Here is a 19,485-nt window from a genome sequence, read left to right as displayed (position 1 = left end):
GCCCTGGTTATTGAACCATTATAGTTTGAGAGAGGGGATTTTTGCCGAGCGGTTCTGTCTGTTGCCTTATGCGTTAGTGTGACTGAACGCCTTATAATGTGAGTTCGAACACGATTGAAAACACCGTATAAAGTACATTCTCTGTACTCTGTACGGAAAATTAATATATATTATATATATATATATATATATATATATTATATATATATTATATATATATATATATATATATATATATGTAACAGAACAATGTGAACTTTTTCATTAATACCACATCTTCGTTTAATGGTATACAGTCATCTGTAATCTAAATATGCCCATATATGGTCAAAGGAGAGTTCCTTGGTATTAAAAATTCCCGTGTGAGGGCGTTGTTTTTTAAAAAGCGGCCACCCTCTTAATATCTGTGATTGGTTAGATTTTCTCTTTCCATGGTAACCGTGGCAAAATTGGAACAGGTGACAGTGTACCATTAAATGCGGCATGCACCATAGCTTGCCTTTCCTCGGCCAGGATCCAATCGTTTCCAATCTGCTGGCACAATTTATGGCAGGACAAATCTTAATAGGTATGCCATGGCAAGATCTTGATGGGATAGATAATTCCCGTATTTCCGCTCGGTTGTAATAATATTCAAAGGCAGTTACACATACAATTAATTGTGAATGATTTTGTTGAGCTACGTTCATTGTACACCCCTTACAGATACAGCAAAAGAATATGTGACTGATTACTGATATATATGATTAACAAGTGCCAAGTTTTCGCCATCGTTTTCACCATCGGCGTCCGCGAAAAATGCTGGTTCTCGCCGACATACTGCGAGCACTGTTTTGGCAGCCTGATTCCTAACGGTGATACTCTCCGGTGAGAGTCAAATTCTCACTGGTCACCGGCGTGACTCACTGTTGAGTCTCACTATAGTGATCAGTGACAATTTCAAGCCTCACCGGTAAACAATGAGACTTTTACATATTACCGGTGAGAATTAAAAAATGCTAAATAGTTCTCACGGTATGTTCGTCAGAATAAAAGTTTCTCACCTGGTAGCTGTGAAAATGACAGCAGAGTATAGTGATCGAGAAAGAAGGATTTCTCATCCGAGTCACGCATTTCTTTTCCATAGTATACCATATTTGCATATGGCACATGTCTGTTAAATGTAACTCCTTACAATAGGGCTGTAGGCAAAGAAATCAATGAACTAAGACTTCTTCATCAAAATAACTTTACTGGGTTTACAGAAGGCGAGATTGATTTTGATGTCAGATATTCAATTCATCATCATTCTCAATACTTGTCCACACTGTGTACCTGCGTCAATAGATATTATAACCCAATTATTATCCAGAGTCACAGTATGGCGATGGCGACGGTGACAACGCTGATAATGGCGACCCTGACAAATGCTACTCTTGCACTTGGCCGGCTGATGACAACTGCCTCTTAGTCAACGACGGCACGGAAACCTGTAATGCCTCGTTATGCTTGGTGAGTGTCCTTTGACTGGCCCATGTGAGGATGGAAAAAATGAGCAAACTCAGCTGTAGCGTCTTTGGCTATATTTGCTTGGTTTTCAGTGGGCTGTAGGTAACCAGCACAGATAACGCGATGTAACCTGCCAGCTGTAATGTAAAGTGCCCTTTTATTTGATCTCCCTCGCTAGAATTTTGTGGGTTCTTAATAAATCGTTTGAAAATGTTTAAATGCATTCACTGGTCGGATAATATTCTCAGGAAACACGGCCAGACGGATTCTAGTGAAGGTGGTATGCGCCACGAAAGTGAAAGACTTCAACGTTTGTTCAAAATTTCCTAAACGACTATTTCAATCATTATCTTTGAAAAATGAAGAATGGCAATCTGCGGTCACCTGCAAATGTTCAAAGGAGTGTTGGATTTCATGTTCACAGGGAAAATGTCAAAGTTAAGTGTAAATAAATTACGATGATTCTTGAAATCTTCAACTTTACCAATTGCTCAATATCGTCACTTGCAAGACGCTTTCTTAGTCAATGATACCTATCATAGTAAAACTTCAGCGTCAAATAATTAAATTATAGGTACGCAGCAGGGAAGATTGATTCTACGCCTGTCACTTTTCACCATGAACTTTGACTGAAACCACTTCGCAAACCGCCCAAATTCGTCTTACACTATCTAGTCACTTAAAAGCTTTCATCACATCTGCTACCTTGAGAGTTAATCGCATCCGTTCACCAGTCCAACGGAGTCACAGAACACCCGAAGACAGCAACACCGTTGACAACATACCGTTAGTTGTTGAATTACTTGTATTTATCCCACATTTATCGCTTAGAATATAACTTTCACCTCGTCGTTCTGTCTATATACTTTACTACATAAGCGTGTACGCTCCTAATCGTGCTTACTGCCGTGCGTTGTATTGTTGAGTGGAATGGGAGGAGTAGAAATGGTCACATGATTAAAAAACTGATGGCACACCAAATGATCGGTCGAATGCAGCGAACCTTTGCAGACAAAACAGTTAAGCAATGGCAATGTTTGTTTCTCCACTTCTTCACAGATGGTATCGACATATAATGATGACAAATTTACATCGCTGTCTCGACTTTGCAATGCAACGTGCTCTGAGAGTAACGTGTCTGTCGAAGGAGTTCGTAAGTTTAAGCTCGCCCTTCTCTCTCGGATTACTTGCAATGCTGTGACTGCCAAGAGAGGTTCACAGCCCAGAGATGTTTTGGACGGGCATATACTTTCTAAATGGCTATGTAACACTTAAGTTTTTTGTCTGTCATATTCTATAGGTAACTGTGGGTACCCTGTACGTTATAATGTATTGAAAGCGGTGGTAGCATCTGAAACAATTTCCATGATTTTAAGCCCGTTAACACCATTAAAGTACTTGAAACTGGTGGAGAGTATATTATTACATTTTAATAACACCTGTTGGTATTGTAATAAATTTCGTCTATTTATTTATGACGATTTTCATTGATATTGAGATGATATTCATCAACTTCGATGTCTTATGATGAAGCCCAAGAGTTGTGCGGGCAGCCCTGTCATGTCACTCACAAGTCACCTTGACGATAACCTTTACCTCTAGAGTAATACAGGGAGCCAATGTTAGAACGGTGTGTGTATAACGCTCTCTCTCTCTCTCTCTTCCTCTTCTCTCTCTCTCTCTCTCTCTCTCTCTCTCTCTCTTTATTCAGTCATTCCCAAAAAACGGCTGGCGTGTGCTTCAGAGAATAATACTGATATGATTTTGGTGTTTGTTGATAAAGTGATGACTGTGTTGAAAGTTATGACTAGTTGGTGCAACCCTCTTTAAGACATTTCCAGATGATGATATCCAATATGGCCGCTAGTTCTATACAAACACACTTTTCCGAGGCAAATTTGTGACTCAGGCTTGTAGCTACCGTTGTTACTTTCTGGCACACAACATGCATATACATAGTAAATTGTCTTGTAGTAAAAACTGATATTGTTGAAGTTGAGTAGTCTTTTATGGTTTATGTTTGGTTCCAAAATTCGAGGACACGTATCTTTTCCGACCGGTTTGAAACTTTGTAGTCCTAGGACAGTACCAGGAACTAGTAGTTTGACGTACATATTAAAAGTTTATCAATAAATGTACTTGGTATTTTATAATTAAATACAGTACAGGCATTCAAGAGCAAGTGCAAGTATTCGGGCAACCATCTTGATCAACAAAAGGACTTCACACGATATCTACATATGATTGTCTTTTGCTACACGGTCACGGAAGGGTATATTGGTTCATGTTTGTGCACAAAGCCACTCGCATGCAGTGTAGCTGATTTCATGCGAATAGTATCACTAATGATGAGGCATGATTAGGCACTACCCTTACGGTATGGTAAAAACAAGGAGTCATGACACAAACGCGTGGCCGGTCGTATTTATCGCCAAGTTCATAGATTGTTTTTACCTACAAAAAGGCTAAATTTATAGGTTAGCAGCGATGAGCTCGCTTCTTTGCCAAACTTCATACTTGCTATGATCATGTTGCATCGCATCAGTCTTATATCGTCTACCGCTTTTTGTGACCACACTAGTCTTGCCTTTTCCTCACACAAAGAGTTCGCTTTCGTTCTGCCTAAGGCGTAACCTTGACAGTAACGACTCCGGCATATGATGAGACTTTCCATAAATGTTCTTTATAAATGTCTCAACTGAAGACACGCCCCAAGTAGCAAACGTCGCTACTTTCTCAAGTGCGTGGATGAGTATTGGCAAAAGCGAGTACTTTGTATTGAAAGAATAGGCCCCCAAATGTTTGAGAGAGAGAGAGAGAGAGAGAGAGAGAGAGAGAGAGAGAGAGCGTTAGTGCTAGGCCAGCATCACATCCAACGTGACTCACTTTCAGCCACCACCATGGCTTTTTTTTCTGCACAGGCACAGAAACCGTGTGTTGTAATACCAGTTTCTGCAATAGTGCAAACGCGTCATCTCTTGGTGAGTAACATTTACGAAAGTAGACATAATACATCCTGGTTCCAGTCTCTCTTTGCATGTTTACCAAACGTATTCCACTCAAGTGTTACTTTGATTTGTAGTATACAACCCACTCACCGCCGCAGTCCAACTTAAAGAAAAATTCTGGGAATTCAGTAATAATAATGCCGGTAAAATGGTATAGTGCATCAATATTTATTAACCCTCCGTAACATGCTACATATGTTATGATTCTCAACCCTGCGGGCATTACTGCACTGTTAAACTTAGATGATTTTACGTTGGTATGGTATACCTCTACACGTCTTACACGAAGAATGCGTCTAGGGGACAGATAGTCAGACTCTCGCACTTTTACTATTCTCTCTTAACGCACCCGCTGTGTGCCTGAATTTAAAGCTTCGGAAAACAAAAAGAAAAACACAGTCTTTGTTTTTGAAATTCGTATTTCTCCATGGCGTTCACACAGGGATGGCGGCCATTTTGAATTTCAAATAACGGTAAATGTTAGAGATTTATTTCTCTAGTACCAAACTTTGCTCGTTGACTTTTTTAAAGACATTGAGCTCGACAAAAATATTGCATGAATAATTACGATTGCAAATTGTTCCCGACATGTTGGAAATCTGTCTTCTAAGGTTATCCAAATTAAATAAAAAATATTATGTTTCCATGTGTCCTATACATTCACACAAATGAAAACACAAATGAAGACATCAGAGTCAAAACCGCTCGGCAAAATCCCCACCCTAAGGAGTAGCTCAATAACCGAGCAAAGTTGTTACAATTATACTGATTGCGACCCCTCCACGCACTGTAGGGTCCACCAAGCACTCCCACTCACATACTCCCTATTACACATCGCAAACAAACGTTATCAAAGCAATGAATACATCGCTTAACTGGGCGACAGATTTAGCCTGGAGGTCGATTGCAACATTCAACAATCTTGCACGTAACACTTTTGAGAAATTTAACAAATCTAAAAATCCAATTATCCCAAATTAGTTCCAATCGTAATTCTTCCAGAGGATTATTTTTAACATCTAATATTTACTGAATCATCACTCTGAACACTCATCTGCACTTTCTGCTCCATCTGACAGACATTATAACTTTTGTTTATTATCCAGGATCCATTTCTCTTGGTGGCGATGATGGTGACAATGTTGATAACGGCGACTCGGACCAGTGCTACTCTTGCAATTGGCCGGCAGAGGACAACTGCCTCTCCCCGGATGATGCTACTGAAACGTGCAATGGTTCTTCATGCAAGGTGAATGCCCTTTGACTCTCTCTGTTAGGATATATAAATAGCGTCTTTTGGTATATTTGATTTTCGCCAAGCGGTCTATGAGTAAACGGTACAGACAATGCCATATAACTTGTCAGCTTTATTGTTAAACTCTCCCGTTATTGATCTTCCTATCTAGAACTTGGCAGGTTCTTTTAAGTTAATCGATACAGAGATTGTACATAACGTATTTACCGACTACATTGTACAAGTACACTACCCACAAGCTACAGCTGGTCGTTACCAACGGTTTTAGATCGATATTATGAATAGCGTAGAGCATGGAGACAAGAGTGCAGCTCTACATGCATAACTCGAACGTAGCAAAGAAAGACACAGACCTTCAGTATACACATTAACAATCGCAATATTATGTTTCCTTTTGCAGATAGTCGGACATACGAAGATGACGAGCTTACTTCACTCTATCGACTTTGCAGTTTATTATGCACTGAAAGTGAAGTGTCTCTTTTAGGAGTTCGTAAGTTTACAACTGCCCTCCAATTTCTCAAAATACTGAGAACACTGCAATTACTCAGATAGACTTTACCGCTCATGGATGTTCTGAATAAGGCACAGGATTGCCAAATAACTATATGACACTCGTGTATCATGCATGGTGTAGTTTAACCATTGCACTCACAAATAAAGTTGCTACTGTCAGTAGCTTTCGGGTCCATCCTGTAACCCTTCGTCTGCATGATAAACAATGGCTGGACAATTGGCATCAGTCACGTGGTTCAGTGATCACATGCAAATCACGTGAAATGAAGTTTTCCATCTTGTACTTATCTATTATCATGGTCCAATGTAGAAGTGGGAACGTTCATTTTAGTGAGAAAGTACGGAATGCCGTCGTTGTATTTACAACGACCCTCTGTGATGTGATGCAAATTACATTTCTGCTGATTCAAGCATAATGATTATCTAACAGGTTTCAAACAAGTCAATAGAGGAGTGACTGAGTTACAACACCAAACAAAGTCAAATGAAATAAGATTGAGTGTCCATCTGAAAGCAAGATGAAGCTTTTATTGCAAATAAATATAATGTATATTTGCATAATGTAATAGATAGTTATTGTACCTATGAATAAAACCGGTCACTACATGCTTTAATCAAGAATTCGCATAGGAAATGTTTATTTATTTATTTATTTATTTATTTATTTATTATGCTTTCTCACAGGCATACATATGTTACAAGACGGAAACACCCAAAAATCTATAAAAAAAAATACAACTAGACGGAAAGAGAAAAACCCTTTGCACCACTATTGAGCAATACAGCGTCAGGACTAAAACAGAAGCCAGTAAATGGTAGAGACAACTGGTGTCGAAGAGCTACCTCTAGCACTGTCCCACCATACATCAAAAATGGGAAAAAATGTAAAGGACAACGACAAACAGAAAAAATGATTGTCGAACATTCACATGATAAAAACAGAAAAGTGCATAAAGGAACGCATAACCTCCTATGTCGGCAATGTTGGATAGTATAATTTGAAGAGATTTTAAACAAGAGAGATTCATAATGGTTGTTCTACTCAAGGTTCTTTCGAGTATAACAATACTAGATGTTATTGATATGTTTGGTTAAGGGACGATGTCAAAAGATTGATGTCGGTTAAATAATTAATTCTTCACGGTTGGGTGGGGAAGGGGAGGGGTTGTTTAACCCTGAAAACCTTTCCATCAGATAAAAACGATATTCTTCTTCGGTTTAGTAAGAGTTCTTTAAAGTAGTATCACAATAATGTGTTTTCGCTCCCGCTTTGTTATAAGTGTGTATAATTACAGTGACTCTTATCTTACTGATAACAGAAAGAATTTTGTCTCCATATGAATATTGCTCTTATTTGCGATTTTTATATCCTCACTATGTAACTATGATTAGCAGTGTCACAGTAAGGAAATAATTGAAGCACCTTATCAACATCCACAAATTATGTTTCGGAAAGGATGGAGCAAAGGTCACAGAAAGAAGTTATTTTTTGTCAGACATTGATCATTTAACGTCGCCCCTTTAATGTATTCATGCTTTGGCATACTGAGATGTTGATTTTGAGGTAAACCGTGATAACATCAGTCATGATATTCAAGTATTTTTTGTCTTCTGCTTCAGGTACTCAAACTACTTGTTGCGATGGATTAAAGTGTAACGACGACAAGTTCTATTCCCATGCCGGACAGACCTTGATGCCTCTTGTCGCGCTGTTCGTGTCGTTGACCGCTGCTTTCTACAATATAACCCCGTAAACACTCTGGAATCTGCAGTACCGGCGAGTTTTAGATAAATTGTGAATATCATGTAAATGAAGGTTCAATTATAAGTATTGTCTGTAGCCGTTATGTATTTAAAAACTTATTGCTGGTGACATATTTGCACTTTTGTTAGTCATAATGTTGATACCGCATATACATAATGGGGTAGTGTAATCTGCATAAAGAGCATTAAGTTTGCAAAACATTGTCTTGTAATGATGTAAGTAGCGGAACATTAAACATTGAATGTTCGTGGAAGAAAACTCTCCTTAAATATTCTGTGTATTATTTCAACTATGACAGCAAACTTTTTTACGAAAAAAGTACCAGTAAACATATCGCGAGTGTATTTGATAAATACGTCTTAACATCAAGGGTAGCTCTGCATGGCAGGGCTGTGTGTTACCGGCGTACCCACCACAGCCCTGCAGACTGATATAGAAAAAAAAAAACCGCTGGTCCTCCTCAGAAATACGGCGGGCAGTTTTCTCGCCGAAAACAGCCGATTTTGAATCCAAAACTTGCATTGATCTTCGTTTCCAAGCACACCCACATCGCCTAGGTACACGGTGTGCCCAGCCGCGCTTGTAAACTTACGCAAAGCCTACTTTTCTCTCTCTGTGCGAAGGAAGCGTTCGTACATCCGCCGCCATTGTTAATCTCACTCAACCCATGAGCACTCGGGCGAAAACCAGCCTTGCAAACAATGAGCATCGCGCGATATCGAGCTTCTAAAGTCGACGTTCTGAGAGGAGTGGAACAAGAGAAAATTGTGAAAACTATAAAACTCCTTAAGAGAAAAAAAGAAAATTATTTTTTCAACAGAAAATGATCATCATAGATTGTACATAGCTGAGTGGTGGTTAGAAATAATATTAGTTACAGAGTGTAACATCGCGATGCGAATCGTTTGACTCGTTTTATGGAGAATATATGCGATCGTATTTTTGTACGGTTTTGTTTATTCGAACTGACATCGCCTTTGTTATCGCCGAAACATTCCCGGCGTTTTTTTTCGGGGAGATTGCAACATGCATAGAGTAGGCCGTTCATCCAATATATTTATTCATGTGCTTTGGCGAACAGGCCAAGTTTTTGTACGCTTTTAGAAACTAATGACAATACATGCAATATAGGTTAGGGTATTATACATCTGTCAAATTAGGAAGGAATATTGAAGATGAAATTACTTTGAATTCATCGATCGACAAAGAAGAGAAAGAATGAGTCAGTGATATCGAATCATAGACGGAATAATCGAGACTGTCTATGGTTTATGATCAATTGGGAACAAAACTATATCAATCAATTCCCTAACACAACCAGAAAGGAAATTTATTCAACTTTTGAAAAAGTCACCGCTCTCCCTTGACATCGGATTCAATAGTCAGTGGAGCAACAATGTCGTTTATGTCCCCAAAAATCTTCTAAAACGGCACCACGATAATAATAAGACTTAAAAGAACTTGAATCTGAATTTTAAATGAAAGTTTGAAATTGCGGCGTGTCTTAGTACGACTTCTACGCGAGAACGCGCAATGGCTCGAGTGACATACTACATGCCGGCACAGCGCTCAAGCTGAGTAGTCTGCGCAATAGCTTTTCGGCTCGATCTATCGATGTATTGATCCCGTATTCGATATCCCCCCCACTGCAACCTAAATGAGTATTCAGGTTGTAGTGGCGGGCATATCGAATACGAGATCGATACATCGAGCCGAAAATCGATCTATTTAGCAGACTACTCAGCCAAAGACGCCTGTGCTTGCGGGTCTGCACTTCGACTCCATCTGAATTACAATGATGTGCCACCATATAACATGTTGACATCGCAAACGTTTACCGATTCACACCTGTATCGCGTGCTTTTTCGATTGACAGCTTGCACACACTTTGTTATGGCCGCTTGCCACGATAGTTGAAGACAAGAGAAATACCGTAATTGATCAAAATCAGCTTTATTTATGCTCAAATCATAAAATTCTATCGATACATTCAATCACTCGACATAGTTAGGTAGATATGCATAGGCGCCTAAGTTTCTTCGCCTGTGACAATTTGGCATGGTTTTTACGGAGCGTTCGATTGTGACTCTACCAAGCAACGATTTGCATGAATAACTCCAACGGGGCAGCTAGCTATTCATGCTATTTATACGCTGTGCATGAACTAACTCCAGCGGGGGCAGTTACTATTTATACCCGCCCTGGCCTTGAAGCCTGACTTTGTAAACGCTGATTGAACGTCCCTGGACCGGCCAACCTTCTGTGGTTTGAAACAAGGAGTTGAGGGTGTGTCAGTGATAGATAAACGAGCTTGACCAAAAGCTCGACCAATCAGTAAGCATTGATAATCTTGCCGTTGTTTTAAAATTATGCGATTTTAAATAATGCATAAATTTTGACGCGGACAGTGCTCACATCGAAGATACCTATGAGGGGAAATCTGCAGTACGAGAATATTGGTCGCTGCTTATATTTTCTTTGGAAAGGTAATCCGATCAGTGAAAGACTGTAATATCATGCTTCGCTAATATATCAAAAGATACAACACCGTGTGCAAAATCAGACAGATTTTAATGAAGACTATATTACTAAGAAATATCCTATAAAACTATGTAGAATACAATACAAAAAATCACAAGGAACAATATCATAAAGGACTGCTTCTATTACCATTTTCGTCATATTTCCGTTTCGTTCAAATCTAAGTACAAGGGAAAATAAACACGGGATGTTGTATTGATATTGGATGTCTTCGTTCATTGTCAGTCCTATGACTGGATAAACACCAAATAATGGTATTTAGGATAAATCATATTTATTCAGTGCTTAGTCCAATGGGTGAATAAGCATGACTTTTTTTCACTGGTATCACAGTCGCTGTGGATAGAGGGACTGTGATTGTACATAGAGCATCACTTAAAGGGAGGTCTTCAAAACTGCGCCTGCGCGACTATTTTGTTAACAAACAGTGTATTTCATACATGATATATCGATGCATCACGTCAACATAGAAACAACATTTATATTTTACAATGCACAGTATGACAAGCATATGTTTTGACTTTCATCAATCGCCAAAGTACCTGTACAGTACAGTGTTTACATTGATCGTATTGGGACGTCCTTGTCGAAGTTTGAGCGGTTCTGACAACACCCTCGCTTTAAGGTGGCGTTGCACATAACACTTCGTATTTTGCTCAAAATCACCTTTTTTGCAGAGACTTAACCACGGTTCATTACTGTGTTACCCAAAGATTAGAATATTAGCGTGACAAGCATTCGTACTTTGGGTGCGAAAGAAATGTACAGTTATGCAAATGTATGCAAATCACCTGATATCCTGGCTTCTATTTTCCTCTTGTTTTTAACATTGCAAAAAATTAAATTTCCTCCGTTCTCACCGGGTCATATTTCTAAAATTATATTACGAAAAACAACATTTTTGTTTGGCAATAAAGTTATCACATTTTGAATAAGAGTCGTTAATTTTTTTCATGTCATAATTTTAATCACTTTTTTGAGTGTCAGTTATTTAACTCTAAGAATAGATAACGCAAAACAAAGTTGTCAATTTTTTCTACAAATACTCTAGTTTCGAATGATATGTTAAACTTCATTGAATAGTGTCAAGATTTTTACGTCGATTTTTTCCAGTAATACCGACGTTGGGGTTTTTCTTTCTCAATATGTACCCCTGAATCCATCGAGTAAACTATGGCTATAAAAATTAGATCTTAAGATTCTATGCTTTTTAAAGTACGGTTCAAGGGGGTTATCATGTCATTTTTGAAAAGTTGTGTTGGTTAAGTGCATCGCCACCTTTGTGTTAAATTTGACAGCTAAATTCTTAAATCATATATAGCGTAAAAGGATCGGCTTTTCCTTAATGTTGTTTACATGCAGAGTACACCTTGATTGCGTGCACACCCTTAGGTACGACTGTATAGGTCTTCGGGAATCTGACGGAACCCGAGCGCGATCGCGATACCAGCAATGATCATCAAAGGGCAGCAAACCCAACCAAGGATGATGGAATACCCGAAGGAATAGTTGGTATCTGGGTCGTCCTTGTACAAATTTCCTGTGCCAACACCATACCAAGTCGTTGCTGCCATCACCAACAATCCTAAATAAGAGATACTAGTAGACATTAAAAGACTCTCCAGCAATGGAAATCCAGCCGAGAATAATGCAATATCCACGAATAATAAATACTTTGTTTACCCTGTAGTTTACTGAAGACATCATTCTTTTCTAACCCATATACAGTCTGACCGATGAACACAAGCAACTCTATAAGTACGTTCAGATTGTAATGAATTGTCTGTCTGTCTGTCGGTCTGTCTCACTCTCTCTCTCTCTTCTCTCTCTCTCTCCTCTCCTCTCTCTCTCTCTCTCTCTCTCTCTCTCTCTGTCTCTCTCTCCAAAAGTATGTTAATATAAGAAATGCGTCTTTCTTGTGCCAACGCAATATATACATTGCTTTAAAAAGTTAATTAATAATGACATGCACTAGCTGTGATTCTCGCTTCACTGTATATGTTATGTGACTATCTGAAGAGAAACCAAGATTTACCTTGCATTTAAATTTGACTTTGCTTTACTTGCAATTTTCCCGCTATTTGAATATGCAATATGTATTCTAATGCGATAGAAGGTGGTTATATAAAATAAGCTCTTCAAGATGATGCATATTTTTAGTCGGAAATATTATGATTTTTTTTTCTTTCTTTTTACTTCTGAAAGTGATATCAGAGAGGTACATTGTGTGTATAATATTTTCCATCATCAATCTATTACCGTGACAATTGTTATTATGCATATATGACAGAGTCAATTAGTAACGTCCATGGGATGACAACGTTGCACAAAACAAACAAATGCCATAAACTTGAAAAAAATAGTAGCCGCATGTCATACCTGTAGCAGAGAAGATCATACCATTGATTATCCAAAAGAACCTTTTGATATCCCTGAAGAAGGCGAGATGGCGCACGCCAGTACGCATTTCAATCAGTGCCAGTAGAGCGAGTATCCATGAAATGCCAGCGACAACAATGGCCGTCACCATAAGACCACGGGCAGCCTTCATGTAGTCTGCATAAAGGGAAAAAGTAAGATATCGAGACAGGATTTGAACAAAGATTGAGATTACGAACACTTACGAGTACAAAACACTGAATATTTTGGGTTTAGAAACCAACGACATGATCTTCAAGTTCATATTTTCCCTAATTACAAATTGTGTTGAAAAAAACATTAGCCTTGCCAATACAAGGCATTGTTTTAATGTTTTTTGAAGAAGCAATAGTAAGTTCGACTAATCAAGTATTCGGTTTTCAACATTAGGTATTGCACACATGCGTACTGTGCTGATAACACTGACAAGTGTTTGTACATGATTTTGGGAGGAGGAGAACAATGTATATTTTGCAAACAGAACAGGTTATGCGTGATATATAGGATTATTCCAAAATTTGGCCATGTATGGACGGACGTGAGTGGTCAACACGTTGCGTAAACAACCCAAGGAACCCGTCCAGTACATTAACGATCTTCCCCTGTGCATAGCAATGTGACTTTCAAATATCGGTAAATATTCGTAAATTTTCTCTTGTGCGGAAATCTGCACTGTGACGCCTGATTTTTGAAAGACAATGGCTCAACGTTTGCTGAAGGAAAGTTCGAGTAAAAGTATTGAGTCCGTTATTTTGGAGGTTCAAACTACCTTAAGGTAGTATGCACCTCGAAAGTGAAATACTTAAACTTTTGCTCTAACTTTCCTCAAGGAATCTTTCAATCATTCTCTTTTAAAATCAAGAATAAAAATAGGGGTCACCGTGCAAATTTTGATACTAGAGAAACAAATTAACCAAGATTTCCCGATATTAGAAATTCAAAATGGCCGCCATCCCTGTGTTAACTCTATGGAGAAAAAAAAAATTTTCGAATTTCGAAAATCTAAGCCGGTGAAAAGTTTTCTTTGACCAAGAGCTTTACAATGAACCCCCACATGTGGTATATCAGAAGAGAATTGTAAAAGTTTGAGAGTCCGAATGTCTGTCCCCGAGGTGCGTTCTACCTTAAAAATAAACAGAAACAATTTGAATGCACTGTGCTTGGTTCCTTGCCGGCCCAACAATCTGAAGAGTGGGTTAAGAGCCGACACTAATTTAAAACGAGGCCTACATTTTGTATGTGAACGGTTTAGGTTGGCCCAGTTAATGCCCAACACAGTCGACAGGTCATTCAGAAAATGGAGATTGAATACAACGTCAACGTTGGGAAAAATTGTCGTCTTGTCACCACCTTGCGCCAGGCAGGGGCGGACCTGGACCTACGTGACCCTTTGAAATCTGAACGGCAGGATGTAAAAATGTAAAATGCCGCCAAATAATTTGCACACTAAAGCTCACCCAAATAAAATGTTCGAGTTCACGTACTACGTAAACTAGACTTGGTCCAAGTCGGTGGCTATGTCAAATAAAGTCATTTATGAAAATTATAGTACATTAATGTTAAGTTTGTATCGTTGATGTGCGATTAAAAAGAAACCAAGTAACATAAAGTTGCTTGGGTATGCGTCTATAAGTCAACAGTGAGACTGATGTAACGGTAGAACTATTAGACTTAACTTTCCTCTTATCAAATTTTGACGATGACTCAGCTAAACTAAAGTGAAAGTGAAAAGGAATGAGCGGTCATTTATATGGAATCGACATCTCAATACGCAACTGGTAAGACAATTTTCATCGTCATTCACAAAAGTAACATTTCCTCTGCGACGACAGAAGAGTTGCTCTGAAATGATCGACACCAGAAAAATTCAATAGGAAATATAATGTTTCTTGACATCCAAATTTTGGCGTTGGCCTTACTAGAAAGCTCTTCACAAATCAAAAAAGCAACTACGCTATCTTAAAGATACAACTTCAACCGGACTACATTTTTTCAAATGCTTTAATGTCAGTGTTGACTGCACTTTCGCTTAGCAAAGGGTTCCTGGAACGGCACACCTTAAAGACTTTCACTTTATCAATAAATACCTATTTATGAGATATAGCGTGGTAGCTTTTTCGAAGCATATTCAAACGTGGTGTGGGCTGTAAATCATTTTCAAATAACCATCAGGCACTTTTATGTCAAATATCCTTTATTATCGGGAAATTTATTCCTCTTGTAACAAAATTTTCACGGTGACCCCTGATTTTTATCGTTTGTTTTTGAAGGAGAATGATTTTAAGTTTGTCTGAGTGAAGTTCTGTTAAGAAGTTTTAGGGTGTCATTTTCGAGGCGCGAACTATACCTCAATACAAAACTAGATTTTATAATGACTCTAGTAGGAAGTATTTCTCCTGCATCTGTATGGACTTGCTATTTTCAGTATTGGGCCTGAAAAAACTTCGAAACTGCTAAAATTTACACCAGATTCGAAAGACAATTAATCCGGCGATTGCTGTCTTGATCGTTCTGCCTCGCGAGCTGCTGGCACAAAAAGAAAGTAAAAGTTGTTTTTCGTTCGTAAAATGTCCGCCTTTCAGAAATTATAAAATAGCTGTCACCATTTATTTATCGGCTGGTGTGAATTTATCAAAGCTATGATGTCGTGCTTTTGATGTAAGCTTCAGGCCGCTTTAAACAAATGCTAATAATGACACCCTTAAACTAATTCCAGATACACTCCCACAGACCCACTGTAGTACGATTTCCCTCCGAGCTGCGAGTTCTCCACCACATTAGTCTGTCGCTTGTTGTACTCGTGATGCACGAGATACTTGTTCTGTCGCAAAGTCGACGCTGATGAAAGGTCCCACGAGAGTTTTGTTGATATCACAATGGTTTCGTAGCTAACTTCACCGTCTCTTAATAATAAACTGTTCTTTAACTAGCGCAAAATTCACAAAGTTGACTCGCGTTCAAGTTTCTAGTGACTGTATAGCCCTGCGTACTGTGCTGTGTGTTCCTGGCGTTATACGGCTTCCCATCCACAGCCCTGCTAACTCTCATTTACACTGCGCACGATTTTTCTTTAAAACTGTTATCGGCCGAAATCAACTCGATTCCGCTCTATGCCTACCTGCGAATAACTCAATCGCTCACAGACTGAAAAAATAGTCTCATGACATCCCAAACCGTTAGTTAACCAGCGATATCATTGGTCCAGTGGCCGGTCATATCTTGCTATTGGCCGGCCACTGGACCCTTGACCGTTTTATCGCTGGTAAACTAACGGTTTGGGACGTCGCGAGAACACATTTTTGCAGTCTATGAGCGATTGAATTATTCTGTCGGGTAAGCATAGAGCGTAATCGAGTTGATTTCGGCCTAAAATCCTTAAAGCATTTTTTCGTGCGCGGTCGGAATTGGGGCCGCGTCCGCCGGATTTTCAATGAGAGTCAACAGGACTGTGATGGGAGGTGCTTCCAAGTAACGCCGGAAACACACAACACGGTACGGTACGCAGGACTATTGATTGTAAAGTCAGCAGAACGCGTCTTTTGAAGGAATCGTAGGACCAATATAGATTGAGGGCTGAGCCAATCTTGATACAGGTATATCACACTCTGCCGCAATAGAGGGATCAAATAATTGATTCGGTCATTCTAACTTAAAGTTAAATTGTAACTGCCTGGAGTAGATCGGAGGTAAAACCGAATGAAATTTGCATGTGAATAACACCTCGCGTTCGGTAATTCTGCGAAATGTGGGGTAGCAATGTTATCTAGAAATTCAAGTACGTTTTCAGTCTTCGTCACTTCTTGTCGTCGCGACGCGATGCCTATAAGTAGCTGAATCATATCACCTTAATGCAAAACTAGAATTTATATAGACTAGGAAATATTTCTCCTGCATCTGCATAGACTGGCTATTTTCAGTGTTGGGCGTGAAAACAATCGCATTTGGGTTGATAACTTCATTGCAACTGCAAATCCGCCCCAGACCGGGAGGATAATTTTATTCCTCCGATTCCTCAGTGTCGTGATCGTTCTGTCTCATAAGTAGACTGTATCATAATAAAGCGAAAGTAACCTTTTCGTTCGTTTAAACTTTCACAACCCATCACTTATAATTGGCTGTCGCCATTTATGTATTGACTAAATCTATAATACCTTTGAGATTAGCTTCTGGTATCGTTGCGCAGATGCTAATTCCAGATACACTCGCACAGGCCCGCCACAAACCGTAGTACGATTTCCCGCCAAACTGCGAGCTGTCCACCACCCAGTAGTCTGACGCTGTACTCGTGATGCATAAAATAATTGTCACTGCCGCAAAGACGACGCCGATGAAGGGTCCCACGAGAGACATCGTTAATATCACGATTGTTTTGTACCCAGCTTTCTCTCTCTTAAAAATGAACCGTCTTCTTAATATCGCAAAATTCATAAAGTTGACTCGCGTTGAGGGTGATCAAGAAAGATCAGGTGAACGCGTCATGGGAAATGAATCATGGGACCAATGTAGATTGAGGGCCGATCCAATCTTAAACAGGTAGAGCACACTCTGCGCTAACAGAGGGGTCAAATAATCGATACAGTCATAACATCGTTGAAATTCTTCGAACCATCCATTAAACATTTTTTCAGTTAACACTTGAAATATTTTAAAGTCTTGGCAAATAAAAACCAAAAACATGAAAATGATTGCTTTGTCCATTGGTTTGCCCCAGCCATATTGCCTCGCTATATCGCCCTCCCCCGGTGATTTTAATAGACTAAGTACATGTTTTGTATTGGGGGCAAAGGCATTGAAAGATTTCACACAAACTGCTTGGCGGAGGCCTGCGGCAAAACGGTATGAAATTTGCATATTAATGAGACCGTGACCTCGCCGCCTTCTTCCGTATTTCTGCGAAATGTGGGGTGGCAACGTTACCAAGAAATTGAAGCAAGATTTTAGTCTTTGTCATTGATAAAACAGACCCACACTTTCCCGCCAACGAGTTGCAATATCTATACCATTTACATTTCAGGTAATATAGTCATCACCTTTCGTCACAATTTAACACCTTACCATTAAGAGGCAACGTCAAAAGATCGATGTTTGAAAAAAAAACTTAATCGCTTAAGTTTGGGGGTGCGGGGTTTTTGGCCAAATTAATTTCTGTGCAGTCAAAACGATTTAACGTCTTTTTGGCAAATTTTACGATTTCAAGGCTGCTTTTTCGTATGCTAAAACCAATCCAGTCACCCTTATTTTTGTTACTTTATAATGGTTTTCAATTTTTATTTAATTCAATGGTACATTGGTGCGCCGTTTGAAAGAATTAGTACAGGGTATGAGTCCGCAATGTTTTTCAATTTTAGGTCAGTTAAGTTAGAAGGGGTGGGGGTGGGGGGGGGGGTCTGAGGCAAAACTTAAGCAATCAAGTTAGATTTATTATATTGAACTTTTGATGTTGCCCCTAACTCCAGTCGGATTCGGACTTACAATCTTGGGCACACATAGTCACCTAACGAAGACAGCCTTGTCAATCAAAACCACTTAGCTAAATCCCAACCCTTATAGAGAGACAGGTTCAAAGCCATGAATACATCGCTAAACTGATTTTCAGATATCTAGAGGACAACGTGCAACATTGAGCTGCACTTGTTTACAATAATATCGATTTATAGTCTATTACGGTACTTTCAATCGGGTTCGAAACTTATAACGTACGGTAGCCTATCTAATCACCGAGCGGAGAATCCACAGAAAAAAACCGCTCGGCCAAATCCCCAAAACCAAAACAAAATACACAAGAGTCTTATTATTCTCCTCAGCTGGGTCGCAATGCGATGCATCGGTGTGTTATGTATAAAATAATGTCAAAGGATCGTCTTTATGGTTTCGTTTAATCTCTAACCAATTATAAGTGAATAAGTCAAGACCTAATTTCCATCGGACGGACTGCATCTGCATGTTATGTCACAGTGACTCTATATATTTCCCGTATGTTATTTACATTGTTTGTAGCTGTTAAACGTTATGCAAAATCCCTGAGCGGACCAATCACGTATTACTTAAAAGGGACAATCGGCTTATTTCCCGTAATTACTTACGGACTAATCAGAGAAAATTGAAGCCACAATCTTTGTAGCAAGATGTCTATCGTTGTTTTTGCCACTATTTTTCCGTTTGACGGATCAGAGGCTATTTTTTAGAGAAATCGGTTTTAGGGAGTTCAGAATCAGATGTTCTGTTTGTCGCTACTAAGTTTTCAACGTAAAACCTCATGTGTTAATTACAGATAATAACCTTCGTGTCTGAGACTCGTGACTGTCTTCAACGAACCTGCTTTCCCATTCCGCACATTGCAAATAAATATGCATGCAATGCTTATATTGCCATTCTTCTATTTCAATGTCACGAGAGCTCTGTTGCTTGTGACCAGCCTATTACATGAAATTTAATAGACTAAACCCGGAATTCGAACCGACCACGGTACAAACAACACGTACACAAACTCGCAT

At 39.1% G+C, this 19,485-nt stretch overlaps 1 long non-coding RNA gene across 1 annotated transcript; it reads right to left on the bottom strand.

Annotated features, from left to right (window-relative positions):
- Positions 1-10,584: 10,584 nt before the first annotated feature.
- On the bottom strand, positions 10,585-17,490 carry LOC139125809 (uncharacterized). The gene is made up of 3 exons (XR_011550359.1): positions 17,143-17,490; positions 12,953-13,129; positions 10,585-12,158 (listed from the first exon to the last, which is right to left on the bottom strand). It is a non-coding gene; the product is annotated as an uncharacterized lncRNA (long non-coding RNA).
- Between the last annotated feature and the right edge of the window lie 1,995 nt (positions 17,491-19,485).

The sequence above is a fragment of the Ptychodera flava genome (genome assembly GCF_041260155.1).
Source record: "Ptychodera flava strain L36383 chromosome 3 unlocalized genomic scaffold, AS_Pfla_20210202 Scaffold_26__1_contigs__length_13983176_pilon, whole genome shotgun sequence".
NCBI classification, from domain to species: domain Eukaryota; kingdom Metazoa; phylum Hemichordata; class Enteropneusta; family Ptychoderidae; genus Ptychodera; species Ptychodera flava.
The sequence above is the reverse complement of the archived record's forward strand: the minus strand, read 5'-3'. Positions and strand labels throughout refer to the sequence as shown.